The sequence below is a fragment of the Bos indicus genome, chromosome 14, assembly GCF_029378745.1.
Source record: "Bos indicus isolate NIAB-ARS_2022 breed Sahiwal x Tharparkar chromosome 14, NIAB-ARS_B.indTharparkar_mat_pri_1.0, whole genome shotgun sequence".
Taxonomy (NCBI): Eukaryota; Metazoa; Chordata; class Mammalia; order Artiodactyla; family Bovidae; genus Bos; species Bos indicus.
This window is the reverse complement of record NC_091773.1, coordinates 33,158,788-33,184,962: the sequence shown is the minus strand read 5'-3', so window position 1 is coordinate 33,184,962 and position 26,175 is coordinate 33,158,788.

The window sequence follows — 26,175 nt, the reverse complement described above, 5'->3', positions numbered from 1 at the left end:
ATGAGAAATGTTGGACTGGAAGAAACACAAGCTGGAATCAAGATTGCCGGGAGAAATATCAATAACCTCAGCTATGCAGATGACACCACCCTTATGGCAGAAAGTGAAGAGGAACTCAAAAGCCTCTTGATGAAAGTGAAAGTGGAGAGTGAAAAAGTTGGCTTAAAGCTCAACATTCAGAAAATGAAGATCATGGCATCCGGTCCCATCACTTCATGGGAAATAGATGGGAAACAGTGTCAGACTTTATTTTTTTGGGCTCCAAAATCACTGCAGATGGTGACTGCAGCCATGAAATTAAAAGATGTTTACTTCTTGGAAGGAAAGTTATGACCAACCTAGATAGCATATTGAAAAGGAGAGACATTACTTTGCCAACAAAGGTTCGTCTAGTCAAGGCTATGGTTTTTCCAGTAGTCATGTATGGATGTGAGAGTTGGACTGTGAAGAAAGCTGAGCACCGAAGAATTGATGCTTTTGAACTGTGGTGTTGGAGAAGACTCTTGAGAGTCCCTTGGACTGCAAGGAGATCCAACCAGTCCATTCTAAAGGAGATCAGTCCTGGGATTTGTTTGGAAGGAATGATGCTAAAGGTGAAACTCCAGTACTTTGTCCACCTCATGTGGAGTTGACTCATTGGAAAAGACTCTGATGCTGGGAGGGATTGCAGGCAAGAGGAAAAGGGGACGACAGAGGGTGAGATGGCTGGATGGCATCACCAACTCGATGGACGTGAGTCTGAGTGAACTCCGGGAGCTGGTGATGGACAGGGAGGCCTGGCATGCTGCGATTCATGGGGTTGCAAAGAGTCAGACACGACTGAGCGACTGAAGTGAACTGAACTGAGCATGGACTCGTCCATGAGAACAAGATCCAGTTTCCCCCCCAGTCAGTCCCTCTCATCAGAAAACTTCCATAAGCCTCTTATCCTTATCAGTTAGAGGGAAGACAGAATGAAAACTATAAAGTAAAGTGTCTGCCCGCAATGAGGGAGACCTCCGTTCGATCCCTGTGTCAGGAAGGTCCCGTGGAGAAGGAAATGGCAAACCACTCCAGTATTCTTGCCTGGAGAATCCCACGGACGGAGGAGCCTGGTAGGGTACAGTCTGTGGGGTCGCAAAGAGTCAGACACGACTGAGCGAGTTCACTTCACTTCAATTATGGGAGAGTACTATGGCAACCCATTCCAGGATTCTTGCCTGGAGAAGCCCATGGACAAAGGAGCCTGGTGGGCTACAGTCCATGGGGTTGCAAAGAGTCGGACACGACTGAGCAACTAAAACACAATATATAATGTATTCTTTTACTAAGTATTTTATTTTATTTATTTATTTTTGACTGTGCTGGGTCTTTGTTGCTGAGGGGTTTTTTCTCTAGTTGTGGTGAGCCGGGGCTAATCTCCAGCTGTGGATTACAGCCACTAGAGGGTGTGGGCTTCAGTAGCTGTGGCTCCCAGATTCTAGAGCGCAGTGTCAGTAGTTGAGGCACTTGAGCTTAATTACTTGGGCATGTGGGATGTCTCAGACCAGAAATGGAACTCGTGTCTCCTGAATTGGCAGGTGGATTTTTTTTTTTTACCACAGAGTCCCCAGGGAAGCCCTTAATATATTCTTTAGACTTACAGGACAACGCCAAAATTATTTTTTTTTCTTGGATATTTATAGTTACTTTTGATTTTATTCCTTATAACAAAGGAATAAGAAACATTCTAGATTTCTTGTTTTAAATATCCAAGCACAATGAAACTACGAAGTTGAAAAGGGTGAAGAAAAAATATTTTTGTTCTCTCTTGAAATTTAATAAAAACTAAAGACATAGTTGGGTGTGAATGATTTCAGATAATCTGTTAATATTTGAGCATAAATAAAATGGTCCCAAATTCAAAGGCAGTGAGGCGACCTAAAATCAATGTTATCTGTGTAACTTAGAATCTAATTAAAATAAAACATTAACAACTTGAGGGGCAACTATGGGCCTTAAGAAGAGTACCAGCAATTGGATTGTAGAACTTGAATACATGAGTGAATCGGGAAATTTATTAGTTAATCCAGCAACATGAAACTGTAGAAAGCCCTTACGATGTAGAGTGGAGAGAACATAATTCAAACTCTAGTTCTTCCTCTTACAAACGCCTAAGTTGGATATGTTTCTCTCCAGAACTAAGTAACTAATTTTCTTAATAACACTTTCTGTATGAATTGTGTGACATCACATCCTTCTGCCACACTGGCTAATCCTCAGTTCTTAAATGTTTGATCTGAACTGTCCTTTTCCTGGGTCTACAGCTCTGTTTCCCCTTGATGATATTATGTGGTCCCAAGGCTTCAACTATTATCCATCAGTTGATGACTCCCAAGTTTATATTTCTAGTTTTAACCACTCTGTTAATTCCAAATTAACTATTGTCAACTATTGTCTTGGAATATCCACATAAATATATATGCTGTGCTTAGTCATTCAGTCACGTCTGACTCTTTGTGACCCCATGGACTGTAGCCTACCAGGCTCCTCTGTCCATGGGGATTCTCCAGGAAAGAACACTGAAATGGGTTGCCGTGCCCTCCTCCAGGGGATCTTCCCAACTCAGGGATTGAACCCAGGTCTCCCATTGCAGGCAGATTCTTTACCATCTGAATCACCAGGAAAGCCCATATGAATATATAATTGGCATATTTTTATCCTGTCAAAATAGAAGTCTTGACTTTCCATCTCACTTTGGTCCACTGAAACATCAGTAAATCATACCATAATCTACTGAAGTATATAAACCAGAAGTCTATAGCTCACCCTGATTCCTTCCTTTTCCTCATTTCCCAAAGTCCACTCTGTCAGCAGATCCTGTAAGTTTAATGTTCAAACTCTATCTTATATCCCCCTACTCCTTGCTTGCATGGTTGCCTCCCTGTCCAAACCACCGTCCTCTCTGTCCATGACTGCTGCAGTAGCCTTCTCCCAGGACTCCTGTTTCCAGAATCGGACCCTGTGCAAACCATTCACTGAATCACAGTCCCTCTCTTGCTGTTGCTACTGCTGCTGCTAAGTCGCTTCAGTTGTGTCCGCCTCTGTGCGACCCCATAGATGGCAGCCCACCAGGCTCCCTTGTCCCTGGAATTCTCCAGACAAGAGCACTGGAGTGGGTTGCCATTTCCTTATCCAATGTATGAAAGTGAAAAGTGAAAGTCAAGTCTCTCAGCCGTGTCTGACTCCTAGCGACCCCATGGACTGCAGCCTACCAGGCTCCTCCGTCCACAGGATTTTCCAGACAAGCGTACTGGAGTGGGCGTGCCATTGCCTTCTCCCCTCTCCTTCTAAAACCACACTAACGACTTCCCACTGTATTTATAATTGGCAAATCCATTGATGTAGCTTATTGGCCCTACATAACTTTCCCTGCCTGTGTCTCCAATTTCAGCTCTCCCCATTTTCTTTCTGTATCTGATTCTTGTCACACTGACTCCTTGTTGTCAAGCCCATGCCATCCTTTGGGATTTGCCCTGACTCTTCATGGCTGGTTCATTCCTAGTCTTTGGATCTCTGTTCCAATGTCACCATTGTAGAGACCTTTCTTTTTAAAAATTTTTTCAAATTTATTTTATTGAAGTATAGTTGATTTACAATGTTGTGTTAATTTTGGCTGTATAGCAAAGTGATTCAGTTATACATATTATACATTATTTTTCATATTCTTTTCCATTAGGGTTTATCACAAGATTGTGAATGTAATCCCTGTGCTATACAATAGCACCTTTTTGTTTACCAGTCCTGTATGATAGTTCACATCTGCTCACCCCAAATTCCCAATCCATCCCTCCCCCTACTCCCCACCCCCTTGGCAACCACATGTTTATTCTCTTCTCCTGTGAGTCTGCTTCTGTTTCACAGATAAGTCCATTTATTGCAGAGATCTTTCTTGAACATTCTGTACAAAGTATTTATTCAGATGCTTTCATTTTCTCTATTATAGCCACCTCCCTATTTCCTTCAAAAATGTGTCATAATCTGTAAAGATCTTATGATTTTTTTTTTTACTTGTTCATTATGTTTCTCCCCTCCTCAGAATGTAAGTTCTGAGGGCAGAATCCTGTTTATATGACCAAATCTCCCACTCTACTGAGAGCTTCCTGGAATATAGTTAGGAATCAATTTAATCATTGCAACCTTAGTTTATTCATCAGCTGAGAAGAGGTGCCTACATCCTAGTGTTCTTAGGAATGTTAAATAAAACAATGTAGGTATTATCACAGGATATAAACCTTGGAATATTACAAACAAAGAAAAAAATCCAAGAGCAAGCAGCCATTACCAACACCAACCAAACATGGTAGCCATGGATCCCTAGGGTTGTTCCATGATGGTACGGGTCACAACCTGACAAACTTTGGGTAAGAAGCATTTTTACATTTTTAAATGACTGAAAAAAACTAATATTTTACAACCCATGAAATTTATGTGATATTAAATTTTAGTGATCATAAGATTTAGTAGGAAGTCAAGAAACACCTGGAGTAACAGGCAAATCTGGCCTTGGAATACGGAATGAAGCAGGGCAAAGACTAATAGAGTTGTGCAAAGAAAATGCACTGGTCATAACAAACAGCCTCTTCCAACAACACAAGAGAAGACTCTCTACATGGACATCACCAGATGGTCAACACCGAAATCAGATTGATTATATTCTTTGCAGCCAAAGATGGAGAAGCTCTATCAGATCAGATCAGATCAGATCAGTCGCTCAGTCGTGTCCGATTCTTTGCCACCCCATGAATCACAGCACGCCAGGCCTCCCTGTCCATCACCAACTCCCGGAGTTTACTGAGATTCACGTCCATCGAGTCAGTGATGCCATCCAGCCATCTCATCCTCTGTTGTCCCCTTTTCCTCCTGCCCCCAATCCCTCCCAGCATCAGAGTCTTTTCCAATGAGTCAACTCTTCGCGTGAGGTGGCCAAAGTACTGGAGTTTCGGCTTTAGCATCATTCCTTTCAAAGAAATCCTCTATACAGTCAGCAAAAACAAGACCAGGAGCTGACTGTGTCTCAGGCCATGAACTCCTTATTGCCAAATTCAGACTGAAATTGAAGAAAGTAGGGAAAACCACTAGACCATTCAGGTATGACCTAAATCAAACCCCTTATGATTATACAGTGGAAGTGAGAAATAGATTTAAGGGCCTAGATCTGATAGATAGAGTGCCTGATGAACTATGGAATGAGGTTCATGACATTGTACAGGAGACAGGGATCAAGACCATTCCCATGGAAAAGAAATGCAAAAAAGCAAAATGGCTGTCTGGGGAGGCCTTACAAATAGCTGTGAAAAGAGAGAAGCAAAAAGCAAAGGAGAAGAAGGAAAGATATAAATATCTGATGCAGAGTTCCAAAGAATAGCAAGAAGAGATAAGAAAGCTGTCTTCAGCAATCAATGCAAAGAAATAGAGGAAAACAACAGAATGGGAAAGACTAGGGATCTCTTCAAGAAAATCAGAGATACCAAAGAAACATTTCATGCAAAGATGAGCTTGATAAAGGATAGAAATGGTATGGACCTAACAGAAGCAGAAGATATTAAGAAGAGATGGCAAGAATACACAGAAGAACTGTACAAAAAAGATCTTCATGACCCAGATAATCACGATGGTGTGATCACTGACCTAGAGCCAGACATCCTGGAATGTGAAGTCAAGTGGGCCTTAGAAAGCATCACTACGAACAAAGCTTGTGGAGGTGATGGAATTCCAGTTGAGCTATTCCAAATCCTGAAAGATGATGCTGTGAAAGTGCTGCACTCAAGATGCCAGCAAATTTGGAAAACTCAGCAGTGGCCACAGGACTGGAAAAGGTCAGTTTTCACTCCAATCCCAAAGAAAGGCAATGCCAAAGAATGCTCAAACTACCACACAATTGCACTCATCTCACATGCTCGTAAAGTAATGCTCAAAATTCTCCAAGCCAGGCTTCAGCAATATGTGAACCGTGAAGTTCCTGATGTTCAAGCTGGTTTTACAAAAGGCAGAAGAACCAGAGATCAAATTGCCAACATCTGCTGGATCATGGAAAAAGCAAGAGAGTTTCAGAAAAGCATCTATTTCTGCTTTATTGACTATGCCAAAGCCTTTGACTGTGTGGATCACAATAAACTGTGGAAAATTCTGAAAGAGATGGGAATACCAGGCCACCTGATCTACCTCTTGAGAAATTTGTATGCAGGTCAGGAAGCAACAGGTAGAACTGGACATGGAACAACAGACTGGTTCCAAATAGGAAAAGGAGTTCGTCAAGGCTGTATATTGTCACCCTGTTTATTTAACTTATATGCAGAGTACATCATGAGAAATGTTGGACTGGAAGAAACACAAGCTGGAATCAAGATTGCCGGGAGAAATATCAATAACCTCAGCTATGCAGATGACACCACCCTTATGGCAGAAAGTGAAGAGGAACTCAAAAGCCTCTTGATGAAAGTGAAAGTGGAGAGTGAAAAAGTTGGCTTAAAGCTCAACATTCAGAAAATGAAGATCATGGCATCCGGTCCCATCACTTCATGGGAAATAGATGGGAAACAGTGTCAGACTTTATTTTTTTGGGCTCCAAAATCACTGCAGATGGTGACTGCAGCCATGAAATTAAAAGATGTTTACTTCTTGGAAGGAAAGTTATGACCAACCTAGATAGCATATTGAAAAGGAGAGACATTACTTTGCCAACAAAGGTTCGTCTAGTCAAGGCTATGGTTTTTCCAGTAGTCATGTATGGATGTGAGAGTTGGACTGTGAAGAAAGCTGAGCACCGAAGAATTGATGCTTTTGAACTGTGGTGTTGGAGAAGACTCTTGAGAGTCCCTTGGACTGCAAGGAGATCCAACCAGTCCAATCTGAAGAAGATCAGCCCTGGGATTTGTTTGGAAGGAATGATGCTAAAGGTGAAACTCCAGTACTTTGTCCACCTCATGTGGAGTTGACTCATTGGAAAAGACTCTGATGCTGGGAGGGTTTGGGGGCAGGAGGAGAAGGGGACGACAGAGGATGAGATGGCTGGATGGCATCCCTGACTCGATGGACGTGAGTCTGATTGAACTCCGGGAGTTGGTGATGGACAGGAAGGCCTGGCATGCTGCGATTCATGGGGTTACAAAGAGTCGGACACGACTGAGCGACTGATCTGATCTGATCTGAAGGTTTTTGTGGAACAGAGACCCAATTTACATATTGTCTGTACTGCTTTCTTGCTACAAGAGCTGAGTTGGGTACTTGTTATAGACATACTATGTTTAAGACCAGGTTGTCATGTGAGAGTGTATTATATCAACTCATACCTATTTCTCTACAATGTATATTACTTTATCTTCATTTTGTTGATATAGAAACTAAACTTAAAAGTGAATCTGAAGTTTCCTCTTATTCTAGGGCCCAATCTGTCTCTCCACATCATTTAATGTGATTTTTACAACAATCATATGATACAACATTACGAAAATGTCATACAGCTCATAAAACACACAGCTAGAATTCACCCCCTGATCTGACTCCAAAGCCTCTTCTCTTTTCATTATATTATCACTGATTCTTTCATGGTTGCTGATTGTGTGTATTATCTCATTTATTTTTCCCACTCAAAGACATAGATACAGGTTTCCTACAAGCTGGCTGTTAACACTTATGACATTCTTAGCAGTTTAACTCAAGACACTAAGAAAATCATTAAAGATCTTGTGGTGTTATAAAGGAGCCAATAATTATAGGCTTTGCATTGGATAAATACATGGAAAGTCCTAAAAACATCCCTGGAGAACAACTCAGTGAACCCAATGGCTCAGACTAACAGCCTGCATTAAGAAACTTGATCATCTAAGATTTTTACTGGTTTAAAAGGTGAAAACTGCCATCTGTGCCTACTTCTTGGGCAACATGACTGCCAAAAGTTTATATAGTCAAGCAATAGGAAATAATTTTAAGGTAAAAGTGTAAAATGAAATATCAATTTATCTTCTAGAAGCTGAGGAACTTGAATAACCTAAACTTTGTTCTTCCTTCTTCTGGTTCAGGTTAAGTCATCTCAATGAAGCTTTTCTGGTTGCCCCTCCCCACTTACCCCATATCTGCTGTATCTGGTACACTTCTGAGGGCCCATGTCCATGCAAGTGACTGTGGATGTATTCATTCACAAGTCCATTTCCCCTACTTAGCTCCTCAAGGGTTAACACATCATTTATGTATCTCTATAATTTATACATGGGATTCCCAGGTTGCCCAGTGATAAAGAATCTGCTTGCCAGTGCAGGAGCTGCAGGAGACATGGGCTCAGTCTCTGGGTGGTGAAGATCCCCTAGAGTAGGAAATGGCTACCCACTCCATATTCTTGCCTGGGAAATTTCATGGACAGAGGAGCCTGGCGGGCTACAGTCCATGGAGTCGCAAAGAGTTACACAGAACAACCAAGCATTTATAATATAGGACAATGGCTAACATCTAATGCTTTTTAAATGTATTTTGTTTATTCAGTATAAACCACCCCTGTAGTAGGAAAATAAAGGTCTATTGCCAAATAGTGATAATACACTATACTTGGCAGGATCAGGCAAAGTGAAGGAAAATCAGCTTCAGTGCTTCTGGCCAGACTTCAGCTCTGTTCACATTTTCACATTCTATCTTCACAAACTTCCTAGAGATGGCAGCATCTTTCTTCACATAGTCCTGGCACTACTCCACACAAAAGCAGATATTACCTGAGCACAACAGCATCAGAGAAGCATAATTACTTCCTTTGCAATCTCTCATCTGTGGTTTAAGCCATACATTGAACCCTTGAGAGTTTTGGTATTGTGAAGTGATTTAAGCTGGACAGTAAATGCAATCATCATAATTTTCATTATCCAGTCTACCTTAACAAATATACACTTTGAAATGGTGTGGTTAACAAAACTTTGAGAAAAGTCCCAGGATCTCATGCCATCCAAGTGCAATCTTTATGCAACTCCTTTCAACTGTCAGAATTTCTAGGATGACCACTTATCCTTGATATGGCATTGAGCCTGTATCTTAGGGAGTAAAACATTTTGATACAGGATAAAATTTGGTCTTCTACTGGATACTGATTTCTGACTGGTTTAAAACTTATTCCTACAACATCAAATCAACTTGTTCTATCGCAGTGGAGGGTGTTTAAAAAAAAAAAAAAAAAAACAGAAGGAATTTTTTAGAAGGTACCATTTCTAAAAAAATAAAAATAAAAAGAAGGTACCATTTCTTTCCTTTTTCAAGGTAAAAAGTCTAGTGCAGGGATTTAATGTGTATTTGATATGTTTATTAGAATCTGTGAACCATCTCTTACTACATTTTATTTCTAATAACAATAAAGTACTATAAATGCCTTAAGGATCAGTGTATATGTTACTACACATAGTTAACTTTCTGGTTGAGGCAAGATTCATTAGAAAACCTAAAAAGAAACTCTCCATGAATCATCAGAGAATAAATGGATTTAAAGTCTTTAAGTTTTAATGGATGTCCAAATAAACCCTTGGCTTCAAAATGCAAAATTCCAACTTCTTTAGATATAGATTAAGATCTCTGGACCATCAGTGACAATTAGAGGGAGGAAAAGAATTGAAATTGTATGGCTGTCAGAAGGAGAAAGTTAAGCAGAGTTCACAGGTTTGTACAGAAAGATCAAATGACATGGTCCCTAACCACATTAGATAAGGAGGGAAACAGAATAACATGATTTGTCCTTTGTGGGAATCACTGTTTTCTGCAGCAAGCACATGAAGGGGAACCCATGAAAATAATGGGGTTGGTTACACTAGCCGGACCTGAGAGAGCGCCCTGTGCCTGAGTAAAAGGGCACTATGCCTTCACAGAAGTTCTAGAATGCTCACTTCAGGTTTCCTCAGTTCAGTTCAGTCGCTCAGTCGTGTCCAACTCTTTGTGACCCCATGGACTGCAGCACACTAGTCCTCCCTGTTCATCACCAACTCCTGGAGTTTACTCAAACCCGTGTCCATTGAGTTGGTGATGCCATCCAACCATCTCATCCTCTGTGGTCCCCTTCTCCTCCTGCCTTCAATCTTTCCCAGCATCAGGGTCTTTTCAAATGAGTCAGTTCTTCGCATCAGGTGGCCAAAGTACTGGAGTTTCAGCTTCAGCATCAGTCCTTCCAATGAATATTCAGGACTGATTTCCTTTAGGATGGACTGGTTTGATCTCCTTGCAGTCCAAGGGACTCTCCAGAGACTTCTCCAACACCACAGTTCAAAAACATCAATACCTTGGCACTCAGCTTTCTTTAGAGTCCAACCCTCACATCCACACATGACTACTGGAAAGACCATAGCTTTGACTAGACAGACTTTTGTTGGCAAAGTAATGTCTCTGCTTTTTAATATACTATCTAGGTTGGTCATAACTTTTCTTGCAAGGAGCAAGTGTCTTTTAATTTCCTGGGTGCAGTCACCATCTGCAGTGATTTTGGAGCCCCCCCAAAATAAAGTCTGTCACTGTTTCCACTGTTTCTCCATCTATTTTGCCATGAAGCAATAGGACCAGATGCCATGTTCTTAGTTTTCTGAATACTGAGTTTTAAGCCAAAATTTCCCCTCTCCTCTTTCATCAAGAGGCTCTTTAGTTCTTCTTCACTTTCTGTCATAAGGCTGGTGTCATCTACATATCTGAGTTTACTGATATTTCTCCAGGCAATCTGGATTCCAGCTTGTGCTTCATCTAGCCCAGAGTTTCTCATGATATACTCTGCATATAAGTTAAATAAGCTGGGTGACAATATACAGCCTTAACATACTTCTTTCCCTATTTGGAACCACTCTGTTCCATGTCCGTTTCTAACTGCTATTTCCTGACCTGCATACAAATTTCTCAAAAGGCAGGTCAGGTAGTCTGGCATTTCCAGCTGTTGTTCAGTTGCTCAGTCTGGCTCTGCGACCACATGGACTATAGCATGCCAGGCTTCCCTGTCCTTCACAATCTCCTGGAGTTTGCTCAAACTCATGTCCATAATTGTCTTATTTCTTCTAAAATGCCAATAGAGATTTTTTTTTTATTAAGCCAGCAATTGTGTTTTATCTTATTTTATTATCAAAACCAACCCATGTGACATTTCTATTTCCCCCACCTCGAATTCTAAGTATAATCTAAAGCTTGTACCTGTAGAACTCTCTGCATTAGTGATCCCATAATTAATATTTATGCATGGGCATTATTTTTAAGAGTTTTGACTCTGGAATCAACTCACAGCTCTGTTCCTCCATAACATATGACCTTGGACAAGTTATCTCTCTTAGCCCTCATCTCTCCCAGCTATAAAATGTGTAAAGTAAGTATCTATCTCATTGGTTGTATTTTTACTAAAAGAAATGAAGCTATTGAACACCTAAAATATTGTGTCTGGCACTGGGTCACAGTAAGTGCCAATGCATGGCATTATTCTCTATTTAATATCTGTTGTTGTTGTTCAGTCACTAAGTCATGTCCAACTCTTTGCAACCCCATGGACTGCAGCACACCAGGCTTCCTTATCCCTCACTATCTCCCAGAGTTTGCTCATATTCATGACCATTGAGTCAGAGATGCCATCCAACCATCTCCTTTTCTGTTGCTACCTTCTCCTCTTGCCCTCAAACTTTCCCAACATCAGAATCTTTTCCAAGGAGTCAGCTCTTTATATCAGGTAGCCAAAATATTGGAGCTTCAGTTTCAGCTACATTTTATCAATTAAAAAACAATTTCTAATTTCCTTAGTTTTTCTTCTGTCCACTTAGAAGTGGGGAGGGGGGTGATTTCTTATTCATCAATGTTTTATGTGTTCCTAGAAGAACTGAACGCTGCATTTGTGAAAAGCCACTAAAAATTAGGCTCAACAAAACAGCTTGAAAAGGAGAACCAGGAAGACATATTCATCTTGAGCCCTGTACAGAGGAATTCACCCAGTTCTTCCTCATTCTTCAAACTGAGGCTGGACATCTGAGACACTTTAATGCTCCTCATTTTCAGAAGTAAGCAGCTCAGTGTAGGCAGTTAGAGAAATAAAACAGATAGCTGTCAAATAATATCACCATATCAGATGGCAAGATGTAAAACCATCATAAAGGAAGAACAATCAAGCTTTGTCTGAAAGGTACAGGTTTCCATTTGTGGATTAAGCTGGTTCCAAAGTTTATGGTTTCAAAGGGATCAGTCCATTGTTTAAGTCCTTATTGCTCTAAAAGCACCGGGTTAAGTATAGCATTTTTTAAAATGTTATGAAGCATTTAAGGTTTGGCTTCTTTGTGTATTAGTGGGTCGAAAACATCTCTTCTGGCTAAGGAAGTGCATCCTGGGTCAGTCTTGGGATGGCTTTCAGCTTCAAGTCAATCACTCTGAAAAAAAAGCCAACTTTTATTCTTGCAGCGAAGCAGATGTTTATGGGTGAAGATGGCAGTGTTATGAGAAGACAGAAGAGGAAGGAAAGCTTAGGAAGGAGATGAAATATTACTTAGCTGCTTTTAAAGCAGCAAATGGCCAGGGTTCCGTGGCCTGCATTCCTTTGACATCTCCTTGCCCAGACATCCCATGACCTGGAGTCATTCTTTGTATGTTGATGTCATCCTAACCAGAAGCCAGATCTTGATTTGTTTTATAAAATGTATCCGGCCAGAGTTGTCTCCGCCAGGAACCACAGTTTCCATTTTGTTTTTGAACTCGGTGGATCTCTTATTGTACTTTCTTTTTCCAGGATTACCCTAATTTGACAAATCATGAATTCTCATTTGAAGTTTTGACCAAAGAGAGAGCATTTGAACAGTTCAATTCAGCTGCCTACAAAGTTATGATCAATCTACTATAAAGCCTGCTAGCAATTCATATGCTTTTAAAATCATGTTTAGCCTAGGACCATATGGAAAGAGCTTTGTGTGTATACGGGAATATTTTATCTTTTGCCTTTGTTTAAGGTACTTTGAATGCTCAGTGCAAATCGACATTTGGGAAAATAAACAGTATTGATGCTGTCTTTGACATAGTACTTACTCTCACAGTAAAAGTATCTCTTAAAGAACACTCTATTAAATAAAACAATGTTTATGCTCATCTGACATTTCAGCTTGTGAGGTTCTTTTGGCATCCCCAGTCAATTAATCTTAATTACCTTTACCAATTAAGGAGACCATCTATAAGAATATCTGGTTTAAGTGAATCATAGCTATCTGATGTGCATTTTTATTAGGCAAATGACGTAGCTATTGCTTCTTAATAGAACACGGAATGTCTGTGACTTATGATTAAACTGAAGATTTTCCTTTTGCCTGTTTGCTGTATAGAAGCCAAAACTGATGCAGTTTCATCTTTGCTTGAAGTTGTTTAGTTTGGGAGTGCCCTCACAAGGATCAGGTCTCATAATTTTTAAAACTTTATCAACCAGGATTAGAATAATTGAAACTGGAAAAGGAGTTAAAATTTTCCACCAAGTTGCTTTCCCTAAAGTAATCATTCACTTGTTTTGAAGAAGTTACCCAAACCAGTATGTTAAATATTTAATTAATCAATTTTTTAAAAGCACTTCTATTCTGGAAGGTGCTGAAGTGACTTAGCGTACAGCATTCTGGAAGGAGTGTGTGTGCTCAGCCACTAAGTTGTGTCCATCTCTTTTGTGACCCTGTGGATTGTTGCCCACCAGGCCCTTCTCTCCATGAAATTCTTCAGGCAAGAATGCTGGAGTGGGCTCCCATTTCCTTCTCCAAGGGATCTGCCTGACCCAGGGATTGAACCCACACCACTTACATTGGCAAGGGGATTCTTTACTACTGAGCCACCAAGAAAGTCCCTATTCTGGAAGGAGATGGGATAGCTATTAACCTAAATGCAGATGTTTTAACATGAGCAGTTCACTGTTCTCTTTGGTAATAAAAATTATTGTATGTGGTTGAAAGGAAACCATTTCATTGAGTAAGATTTTGCTTTCTGGGTGCAGGGGTCGGGTGTTGAGGGTGTGGATATGTTTCCTGGGTATAAATTCATAGATTGCGAGTATGACTACAGATTAGAAACACATAGGAGCTTATAAGACATTGCAAAGCTCAGACCACCCCCACTCCCCACGTCCCTTGGTGACTGTGAACCCTTGCGTCTGAGTGGGTGTGAGTGTCTAGGAGTCTAGATGCTAACAGACTAGGGAACTGGTCTGAGGAGGCACTTCTGAGATGAGGGGAGTGTAGTCAGAGTTTCCCACATGAATGGCCAATGAATCCAGGAGAGAGGCCCAGGACGGAAGACTCAGCACCCTGAATTTCAACTAACCTCCTACTTACATGTGCCTATCAACTGCAAACCAAGAATAACTGCAGGTCATAGAGAGGACAAAGCCAGGAAGAGAGAGGATGTCCACTGCCGACTATTGACCACACCCTTCCCTCACCTCAGCCTACAGAGACCCCAAGCTGGGGGAAAGAAAGAGGTTTTCTTTAGATAAAAATGGAAATGTTAATAGTACAACAAAACTTCCTACTCCCTGAAATTAGACTGCTCTATGCAGATGACACCACCCTTATGGCAGAAAGTGAAAAAGAACTAAAGAGCCTCTTGATGAAAGTGAAAGAGGAGAGTGAAAAAGGCTTAAAGCTCAACATTCAGAAAACTAAGATCATGGCATCCGGTCCCATCACTTCATGAGAACTAGATGGGGAAACAGTGGAAACAGTGTCAGACTTTATTTTTTGGGGCTTCAAAATCACTGCAGATAGTGACTGCAGCCATGAAATTAAAAGACGCTTACTCCTTGGAAGGAAAGTTATGATCAACCTAGATAGCGTATTATAAAGCAGAGACATTACTTTGCCAACAAAAGTCCATCTAGTCAAGGCTATGGTTTTTCCAGTGGTCATGTATGGATGTGAGAGTTGGACTGTGAAGAAAGCTGAGCGCCGAAGAATTGATGCTTTTGAACTGTGGTGTTGGAGAAGACTCTTGAGAGTCCCTTGGACTGCAAGGAGATCCAACCAGTCCATTCTAAAGGAGATCAGTCCTGGGTGTTCTTTGGAAGGACTGATACTAAAGCTGAAACTCCAATACTTTGGCCACCTCACGTGAAGAGTTGACTCATTGGAAAAGACTCTGATGCTGGGAGGGATTGTGGGCAGGAGAAGAAGGGGACGACAGAGGATGAGATGGCTGGATGGCATCACTGACTCGATGGACATGAGTTTGAGTGAACTCCGGGAGTTGGTGATGGACAGGCATGCTGTGATTCATGGGGTCGCAAAGAGACAGACATGACTGAGTGACTGAACTGAACTGAACTGTGACTGAAAGGAAGCCAGGATCTCTCTGAAATTTCATCTATGGGAGAATGTGACCACTAGGATATTAGACCTTTGACCAGAGTTACTTAGTCATTTTCCATGAAACACCATGAAAGAAAGTCTGTCCTCATCCCAGTGTTCAATAGGACTTTCTAAAGAATGAACTAGACATCTGCAGAAGCTGAGACTTGGTGGTGTTTTCTCACCAAAGCAAGCAAAACCTGACCATACTAGGATTTGTTTGGCTGTGTCAAATCAGTGTGCTAGTGGGTAAAACCATAAAGAAATTCCCTGGTGAGAACAGAGACAATGGAAGCCAAAAGCAGCCTTAGGGCACTGGGGAAAGTATTGAGGGAGATTATGATAAGAAACAGATACCAAGGGTCAGAGATAAATAAGTAACCAACTAAATAAATGTGATGGTTGGTCAAAGACAAGAAGGAGGTCAGGATTATTTCCCCAGACACATGTGTTTAGTTCAGTGATATTATCATTTTGGTTAAAAAAAATCGTTTGACTCATGTTTTATAGTTTTGAAATATACAGAAGTTTATGTCTAGTTTTTTAGTTTTAAGACAAATATTGCATTTGATTTGAAACATGGAAAGCTTAATACAATTTTTTCTCTTTTAGCATTTGCCATTTGGGTAGTTTATTTTGATTTTCATTTCAGTCCTTGATGTGGCTATTCAGAAGTTCTTTGGAATGTCTAGAATAAGGGAAAAGTAACCTTTGTAAAATGGAATGGAATCAATAGTAATTCCATAGACAATTTCAAGTGCTGGGTTAATTTTTTTAAGGTTGATTTATAATGAAAGGCTGAAATCTAGAGAACCCAGGAATTTAGGGTCAGCACATCACTCAAATATTTTCCATTTCCTTGAGGGTGAAGGAAGAGAACAGGGACTGAGAAATGGCACATTTAATAGTTCTAAAGAAGGGATAAGTATTTTTCCTAAGACTTTAAATAAATGTCTTCTTATCCTTTGTAATAACACTTAGTGTTAGTTACACAGTCGTGGCTGACTCTTAGCGATCCCATGAACTGAAGCCCACCAGGCTCCTCTGTCCATGGAATTCTCCAGGTAAGAGTACTGGAGTAGATTGCCATTCCCTTCTCTAGAGAGTCTTCCCAACCCAGGGATCGAACCCGGGTCTCCTGCATTGCAGGCAGATTCTTTACCATCTGAGCCACCAGGGAAGCCCAGTGAATTAAAATTTCAGGGGAGCAATGAGTGGTAGCAGTTAAGCAGCTAAAGGGTGTAGTGATAGGAAATTGGCCCCAAAACAGGATGATCAAACCACACCCCCTCCCTGCCCCTCACCTTAAAGAGAAATACATGTTTCAAAACCATTTTGCTTTGTGGAATTTCAAATGTATCCTCCTCATCCTCAGGGTATCTACATTATTATTACTGTATTAACATGATTTATATTCATGAAATTTTTTTTTCCCTTTTCAAAGCTCAAAGTGATTTAATAACTTTAAATTGAACATAGAAAACAAAGGAATGGACACCTAAGTGGAAACGGGAATGTGGGATGAACTGGGAGATTGGGATTGACATAGAAACACAATTGATTATGTATGACTTCCCATACATAAGGCGCTAGTGGTAACGAACCTGTCTGCCAATGCAGGTGACATAAGAGACTCAGGTTTGATCCCTGGGTTGGGAAGATCCTTTGGAGGAGAGCATGGCAACCCACTCCAATATTTTACCTGGAACACAGAGGAGCCTGGTGGGCTACAGTCCATACAGTCACAGTCAGACGTGACTGAAGCAACTTAGCTCACACTACGTATAAAATAGATTACTAATGAGAACCTACTGTATAGCACAGGGAACTTACTCAGTGCTCTGTGGTGACCTAAATGGGAAGAAAATTGAAAAAAGAGGGGGTATCTGTATATGTATAGTTGATTCACTTTGCTGTATAGTAGAAACTGACTAAAAATTGCTAAGCAACTATATGCCAATAAAAATTAATTTAAAAATATCAACAAAAGCTAATAATCCAAAATGCCAACCTGAAGACTTAGCAACTTAGCTGTTCCTAGTTCTTGTGGGGAAATGTAAGCTTATTAACATTTTCTTCACTCTTGGAGTTGGAGGGGCTATGGAAAATTGCAAGGATGCTTCTTCAGTCCTTTATGGTTCTAATTCTAGCATATCTGTTGGCTCCTTCTTGCAGTTCTTATCAGCATTAAGACCATGTATAGAAATCTGGGCTTCTCAGGTGGCATAATGGTAAAGAATCCACCGGCAATGCAGGAGACGTGGGTTTGATCCCTGGGTTGGGAAGATCCCCCAGGGGAGGAAATGGCAACCCATTCCAGGATTCTTGAAAGAATCCTATGGACAGAGGAGCCTGGTGGGCTACAGTCCTTGGGGTTGCAAAGAGTCAGACACGACTGAGCATATGAGCACATAGAAATCTACCTTCACTTCCAGAGTCTTAGTGAACTGCCGGAATAGTGGACCCACCTTCTCTGTTTTTTGGTGGGACAGGGCATGTTCTTACCCTTTCTATTGGATAGCAGACTGAGATGCTTGAGGTGGTAGGAAGGGTGGCAGACAGGACTCAGAGTTGTAGTCATCCCTAAGGGGGACTGTGATGCTGTGGGCACATAGCTCCAGCTCTCCTACTGTTATTTTTATGATTGGTGAAAATGACTGATTGGATAAATATCCACTTAATTGTCCGGTGATTTTGATGACTGCTCAAGACAATCAAAATATCTGTAGAATGTGCTATCCCTCCTGCTCCCCAAGCCAAGGTTTGTCTCATAAAATTTCTCTAGGTATTACAGAACTCTTATTTTACTTACCTGATATGCCTACTCAGGGTTATAAAATACATTTCACCAACATTTTAATCTTTTTAAGGTAGTGCTAGGGGATAAACCTTTTTTCAAGGGAATTGGTGAAAACATGGAAAATAAACCACGTTTTCCAATTAAAAACAAAATCTTTTGACTGTGCCTTGTGGCATGTGGGATCTTAGTACCCCCACCAGGGATTGAACCAGCATCCCCTGCATTGGAAATGAGAAGTTTTAACCACTGGACTGCCAGGCAAGTTCCATGGTTTTGCAAATTTTTAATCTCAGAAGTAATCCTATGACTATTTCTCAAACTGTTCAGAACTGGTTGGGAATAAGAAAGATGATTAATTAGCATGCTTCCAAACCAAAAATGATAATAGAATGTTTATGTTGGCCTTCTTTGCTTTCGGTCTGCTTCTTTCCCTTCTTAAGGACCAAACCCATATCCCTGGTTAGTCATCTTACAAATATATGACATGAATCCAAAAGTGACTTGGGTGGAATTGTCACAGACCCAACAGAGCAAATGTACCTTTCTAGAACAGGACCCAGGCATGAGTGTCTTTTACAGATGATTCAGTGCTACTGTCTCCATATAGGTAGACAAAGCTTACTATCGATTCAAAGAGGTCTAAGAAATACTCAGAAATTTAGAGGCTCTATTGGAGTCTATTATTATCTAATAAGATCTCAAACCTTTACTTTTTAAAAATTTATTTATTTTTAATTGAGGGATAATTGCTTTACAATATTGTGTTGGTTTCTGCCATACATCAACATGAATCAGTCATAGTCAAACCTCTACTTTTTAAATAAAAGACTCATTTGACTAACAAACTAGGTTAATGTCATTAATATTACTCGCATGCCCTAAGATTTCTCTGGGGACACAGAGTCAAAAATTATCTTGAAAATCTATTTTGTGTTGCTAATTATTAGCTTTTTTTTCTTACTAAATATATAGATACATCCTTTCAAATACTATTAGCAATTGAAATGTTTTATTGATTGAAAAGCGCACTCAAGAAAACTTACTTTCAAAATAAAATCAATCCTATGATTAAAATCTTTTTGTATTAAATTTTTAAAATCTTCCAATACATCTTATTCCCAAATATCTTTGATGATCTCCAATTGGGGGTTACATCTTTGTTTCTTCTGTTTTCTATTAGTGAAAAATGTGGAAAGAAGAGATAAAACCAAGAGGAAGAAATTTCAAATGCAACAGACACACTGTATAGAAGATCTTTGGGGTATAGCTTAGCTTTAAACTGTTAATAAGTACCATGCCACCCAGATCAAACGATATTTAACAGTAACAGCATCTCTGTTATTTGGAAATTTTTGCTCTTGGAAACTTCAAGGGGGAAAAAAAAGCTTTTTATTCGTGGAGTCCAGCATTTCAACAGGAAACGGGAGTTCAGACACTAAAAAAGCTTTTTTTTTTTTTTTACCCTGATACAAATTTTGCCATTGTGCCTTGATTGACAGCTATCCCACTGTCTATAAACAATCTACCGGTTGCCCCAAATCACCATTCCATACCCCATCCAGCATTTCAACATTGAGTGGTTTTGCGCTCAATAAAATTCCTTTTCATTTCGCCCCAGGTTGCCATGTCTCTTCAAACAGAGACAGAAAAGCCATGGTCTGTGTCAGACAGATTTTAATTTTCAGTCCTCATCCATTCGGGGGAACTAGACACAGCAAACAGACTCTGCCCCAAAACCTAGCAACCTGGAGTTTAAGCAGCCAATGCATCTGAGTCCCGGGATGGGGGCCTGGACCTGTTCACACATGAATAAAGAAGATTAAGATTTTCTTTCAAAGACGTGAGGCCTTTTTGACAGCCAGTGTCAACAGCGCTGTCTGCTTTCAATGTGAGCCAGTCTTCCAGCCCCGATTCCCACAGGGAGGTCCCGCTGATTTGCATGCCCCACACTGTCGCTCCGTGTCGGTATTTAATTGAAGAATAAGGGTGTAAAGTTTTGCAAACTCTTACTTACCCACAAAGAAAGGCTAACTTACAGGAATTGTTGAAAGAGAATACCAGTGAACATGAACACCCACGGGGAGCATTTAAAAAGTGAAGAACGGACCGGGAAAAGGAGGAACCGCGTTGCTTTCTATTATCTAATTGCAGAGACGTTAACAAAAGCTTTGTAGTCAAAATACATGTTTTGAAGTCACAGAAATCAGCTTTGCCTCTGCAGAAAGAAAAGGTGGGGGGCATAGCTTTTCTTTCCAAATAGGGTTATAAAATTGTACTAGCGAATAGACATTTATTCTGAAAGCATTCAGCAAATTCTATTTGCTCTAATAAATAGTTGAGGGGAAAATCCTTTTCCTGAGATATTACTGAAATGTTAAATAGGACTTCTTTGAACATAGTATTTGCTAATGCTCAGTAAAGTAACTGAGGGCTTTATTAAATAGTGTTTCATATCACCTTACATATTCTTAATAAAGCTAAAAAGGAAAAAAAGTCACGTCTACAAATGTTAATTTCATTAGTTTGATTAGCCCACTTCAATGACAAGTTCACTTAAACATGTTAAAATATAGACCATTTCTGCTTTGAAATTATATACTCCTATTAATTCAAATGTGTGGAATTATTTGGGGATGAGTTAGAATCACTGTTATACCCATTTACAGGAACATTTCTGTTTTTTATTATACAACAAATGTTTATGCAATCTGATGTCAACTATGTCTTCTTCAAGGCTGGATAAGAATGAGGGAAAAATCCCAGATGTGCTACCCACGTCTATAGATGCCATGCTTCATCAATGGCACATGCACGTTGACTTTCTTGTCCAGTGGTGTGAGGGGTTCACACTGATCTCTCCATTTTCATTCATTTGTTAAATACTTGTTTATTGCACATGTAGGCTTCCTTGATGGCTCAGTGGTAAAGAATCCGCCTGCCAGTGCAGAAGACATGGATTCCATCCATGGGTCCGGGATAGTCCCTGGAGAAGAAAATTTCAACACACTCTAGTATTTTTGTCTGGAAAATCCTATGGACCCAGAAGCCTGATGGGCTACAGTCCATAGAGTCACAGAAGAGTCGGACATGACTTAGCAACAAAACAATGAACAACAACATTGAGCACGTACTGTTTAGCAGGTGCCTGGGAGGGAACAGGAGGTAGGGGCTGCGGTATCCTGGGACCAGGTCCTACAGTCTTGGGAGATGCCTGTGTGCTCATCCCCTCCCAACTCTGGGTTTGGTGTCATCACGTTGGTATTTTGAAATTGACTGTGGTGAGAGTATTTATAGCACAGCTGTCAGCAATCCTACAAATCAGGGCTTCATTTTCCAATCTGTTATTAAACATTCACTAGGGTATCACTGCATAGAAGGACGAGTAAAATTGATAAAGTTCCTGCCTTAGGAGAGCCTCCAGCCAGGTGTTGCTTAGTTACCATTATCTGGAGATAATAGTGCATTTGTGGTAATAGATCAGGGAGAAATTACAAAAGGATTGACTCTAAAGTTTAGCTTCCTGGGTTTTTAGCAGAGTTGGTACAAGGCAAGAATGTCTGCAAGCAAAGAGGCAGACAAAATGGTAGGAACTGGGGGTTAAATCAAGGCTTGGACTCTTCGGGGTCATGGTAAAACCTAAGCTATAATAAATTCTCAATTTATGAGACAACCATAGAGAATGAAGGAATGTCAGGTGTGAGCCGTCAAAGATAAGATGTCTTTCAAGATGTCTTTCTAAACCTGCATTAGGTCAATGCTATCTGATCACCTCCATACCTAACACATACACTGGCTGCCAATTAACAGCCCCTTATCCTTTCTTGATGTAAAGAGGTGCCCTAGGGCAGTCGTTCTCAAACTTTGATCTGTATTAGAATCACATGGAGACCTTTTTGACCACAGAAGGCAGGTTCTTAGCCCTAGAGGCTTTGATTTAGGGTCTGGAAAGGGGCCCAAAGAATCTGTATTATTTTTTTCAATTTTTAAATTAAAACAATTTTTACTTTATGTTGGAATATAGTTGATTAACAATGTGTTAGTTTCAGGTGTAGAGCAAAGTTATACATATACATGTATCTATACTTTTTCAAATTCTTTTCCCATTTAGATTACTACAGAGTATTGAGCAACCTTCCCTATGCTATACAGTAGGTCCTTGTTGGTTGTTTTAAGTATAGCCATGTGTACAAGTCAATCCCAAAATCTCAACTTATCCCTCCCCACTACCCTGCCTCTCTGGTAATCTTAAGTTCATTCTCTACAGTATGGTACTGGCACAAAAACAGAAATGCAGATCAATGGAACAGAATAGAAAGCCCAGAAATAAACCCACGCGCCTATGGTAAATCACTCTACAGCGGAGGCAAGACTATACGCTGCAGAAAATATAGTCTCCTCAACAAATGGTGCTGGGAAACCGGACAGCTACTTGTAAAAAAAATGAAGTTAGAACATTCTTTAACACCATACACAAGAATAAACTCAAAATGGATTAAGCCCTGAATGTAAGACTGGATAGTATAAAATTCATAGAGGAAAACATAGGCAGACATTCTTTGACATAAATCGAAGCAATATCTTTTTTGACCCATCTCCTAGGGTGATGAAAACAAAAATAAACAAATAGAACCTAATTAAACTCAAAAGCTTTTGCACAGCAAAGGGAACCTGTACTTCTCACATGCTACTAGCTGATGCTATTGCTTCTGGTTAAGGGGTGACACTTGGAGAGCCACCATTCCACTGCTCTTGAATGGAATCAAACATCCCAACATCACCTGGTTCAGAAGAGCAATAATCCATGTACCACTTTGGGGGCATGAACTGCCCCCATGCAGTTCATGGGGGAGACTCATTAATGCAGTAAGAGACTCATGCAGGAGACTCATTAATGACTGTAAAAATCCTAACTCCATGGGAAGATAAGATACAGCTAATTACTGCCCATTAATATATTTCTTCTTCAACATCATTTGGGCTTCATGGGAAATGCAATTTTGGAAGATATCTGCAGAATCTTTTGAACTTCAAATTTCAATTCATCATTTAAAACAAACACACATTTGGAGCCTACCAGGCTCCTCTGTCCATGGAATTCTCCAGGCAAGAATACTGGAGTGGGTAGCCATTATCTTCTTCAGGGGATCTTCCTGATCTAGGGCTTGAACCCAGGTCTCTTGCATTGAAGACAGATTCTTTACCACCTGAGTCACTAGGGAAGTCCTAGGTACTATAAAATATAGCAATTCACATACAAAATACTTTATTGTAACAGCAGTGACCACAATGTATATTCTTGTGCATATGCATCACTAATTATCATCTGGAGGAAGGTGTTTGAATTCAACCAATCAGGTCTCAGCAATGCTCTTTTTCCAGGTAGCTTCCCAGAACTGTATTTTAATACCAGCCATGAGTAAAAAACAATCAATTCTAATCATAGCCATTGCAACATAGATCATTTAAAAAGTATATAAATAAGTAATGAAAAATAGTTCAGAAATACTCTACTCATGACCAGGAAGAACAAGTTCACAAGATTATGCAACAAACAAATGGAGCAACCTCTGCTAATATGGTGTTACATCTTTCCCTTGCTTTGTCCCTTACTGTGTTCTAGCTGATTCAGCTCAGTGGTCAAAGAATTGGGTTTCAGTCAAATGTGACCTCATTTGTAGGAAGAGTAGGTGACTCTCAATGTTGTTCATTTGACTGGTTATCATGAGGGCCCATTGTGAAAAGACAGGCTCACTGCCTATCACACCATAGTGATATATGTATGTGATATGAAATAGTTGACTCATTTGGACCTTCAAAATCTATTCATATTCAGAAATCATCTTCACCGTCTGCTGTAAATAGCCTCATCAAAGACCTACCTCATGAAGGTTAAAATGTGATATTAGCTCAAAGGCAAACATCACCTGTTCTCATGAAACTGGCACTTTCAGCCTGGAAACTGAGTCTTTGTATCTCTGTTGATTTGTGCCAAATAATCACTCATTCTTAACCCAATATTTACTTCTTCAAAGTAAACATGTTTTTACTGAAATCAGTTGCAAAACAAAAGGCATAGGATATCTGAAAAGGCTGACTTTGAATTTCTGAATGCATCCTCAATGTTATGGAAAGTACAGCAAGTCAACTGAAAGAAAAGAGGAGTGAGAACTCTGTTAATCGGAAATAAACAAAGACAGGAAAGGATAACTGAGATGACAAGAATCAACACTGAAAGCATCAAAGAACTTCCTCTGAAATTATACTGTACACAAAATTGATGCCCAATCTCTGTAAATATCTGTGTAGCAGATGCTGCCTGACAATATTTAGTCAGAACTGGGTATGCTATTCTATTCATATTTTAATGAATCTACTATCGACTTAAAATACATGATAAAATATTTTATAGCTTCAGTTTCATTGGGATTCATTTTAATTTAGGTTAATTTGAGAAAATTATAACAAGCAGTTATTTATATCATGAACATGTATAGAATTTCATGAATGAAATTTTAATTGATAACATGTTTTTCATCCAGCTCACATCATTTTATGTTTCACAAGTAGAAGTCAATTTATACTTGAATTTACTGAAATAAATATGTCTAGACGCTGAAAGATTATAGGGAAACACGCAAAGATAAGGATAATAGATATAACACAAACACTCTGAAATTGATTCTGTTCTCTCAGATTTCAGCTCTTTATTGGAGTTCACTTTCAGATTGAAGTATAGAATCTGACAGTAGTCAAGGACTTGTCATTTTAAAACATAATTTTTACCACAAATCAGATCAGATGAGATCAGATCAGTTGCTCAGTCGTGTCCGACTCTTTGCGACTCCATGAATCACAGCACACCAGGCCTCCCTGTCCATCACCAACTCCCAGAGTTCACTCAGACTCACGTCCATCGAGTCAGTGATGCCATCCAGCCATCTCATCCTCTGTTGTCCCCTTCTCCTCCTGCCCTCAATCCCTCCCAGCATCAGAGTCTTTTCCAATGAGTCAACTCTTCGCATGAGGTGGCCAAAGTACTGGAGTTTCAGCTTTAGCATCATTCCTTCCAAAGAAATCCCAGGGCTGATCTCCTTCAGATTGGACTGGTTGGATCTCCTTGCAGTCCAAGGGACTCTCCAGAGTCTTCTCCAACACCACAGTTCAAAAGCATCAATTCTTCGGCGCTCAGCCTTCTTCACAGTCCAATGCTCACATCCATACATGACCACAGGAAAAACCATAGCCTTGACTAGACGGACCTTTGTTGGCAAAGTAATGTCTCTGCTTTTGAATATGCTATCTAGGTTGGTCATAACTTTCCTTCCAAGGAGTAAGCGTCTTTTAATTTCATGGCTGCAGTCACCATTTGTAGTGATATTGGAGCCCAGAAAAATAAAGTCTGACACTGTTTCCACTGTTTCCCCATCTATTTCCCATGAAGTGGTGGGACCGGATGCCATGACCGGATGCCATGATCTAATAAAAGCACTTTATTCCAATAATTTGTTCTAGTGACTCCAAATCAACTTAGAGAATCATATGTATTGTTTCCACAATCCCTGTGACTAGTGTGGTTCATGTGAACAGCCTCTTGTTTATGGTTCTAAGAAAACTCAGAACAATCAGAAGCAATGAAGGTATTTTGTTCCCCATTAAAATTGAGGCTCAAGACAGAATCTTGGTTCTTTTTATATAATCTAAGAACTTTATCCTCCATCGCATAACATGTATTTAAAAAATTAAGAAAAATTTTCTTAGCTTTAAATGAGTTGGTTGGTAGAACAGGATAAGGATGGATGAAGAATGCATGCATGCTCAGTCATGTTTGACTCTTTGTGACCCCACAGATTGCAGCCCGCCAGGCCCTTCTGTTCATGGGATTTTCCAGGCAAGAACACTGGAGTGGGTTGCCATTTCCTTCCCCAGGGGATCTTCCCAACTTAGGGATCAAACCACATCTCTTACATCTTCTGCATTGGCAGATGAGTTTTTTACCACTGGCGCCACCTGAGGAGAACAGAAAGAAAGCCAAAGATTCCATTGGAAAGAATAAATTATTTTCCTTCTAGTCCAAGT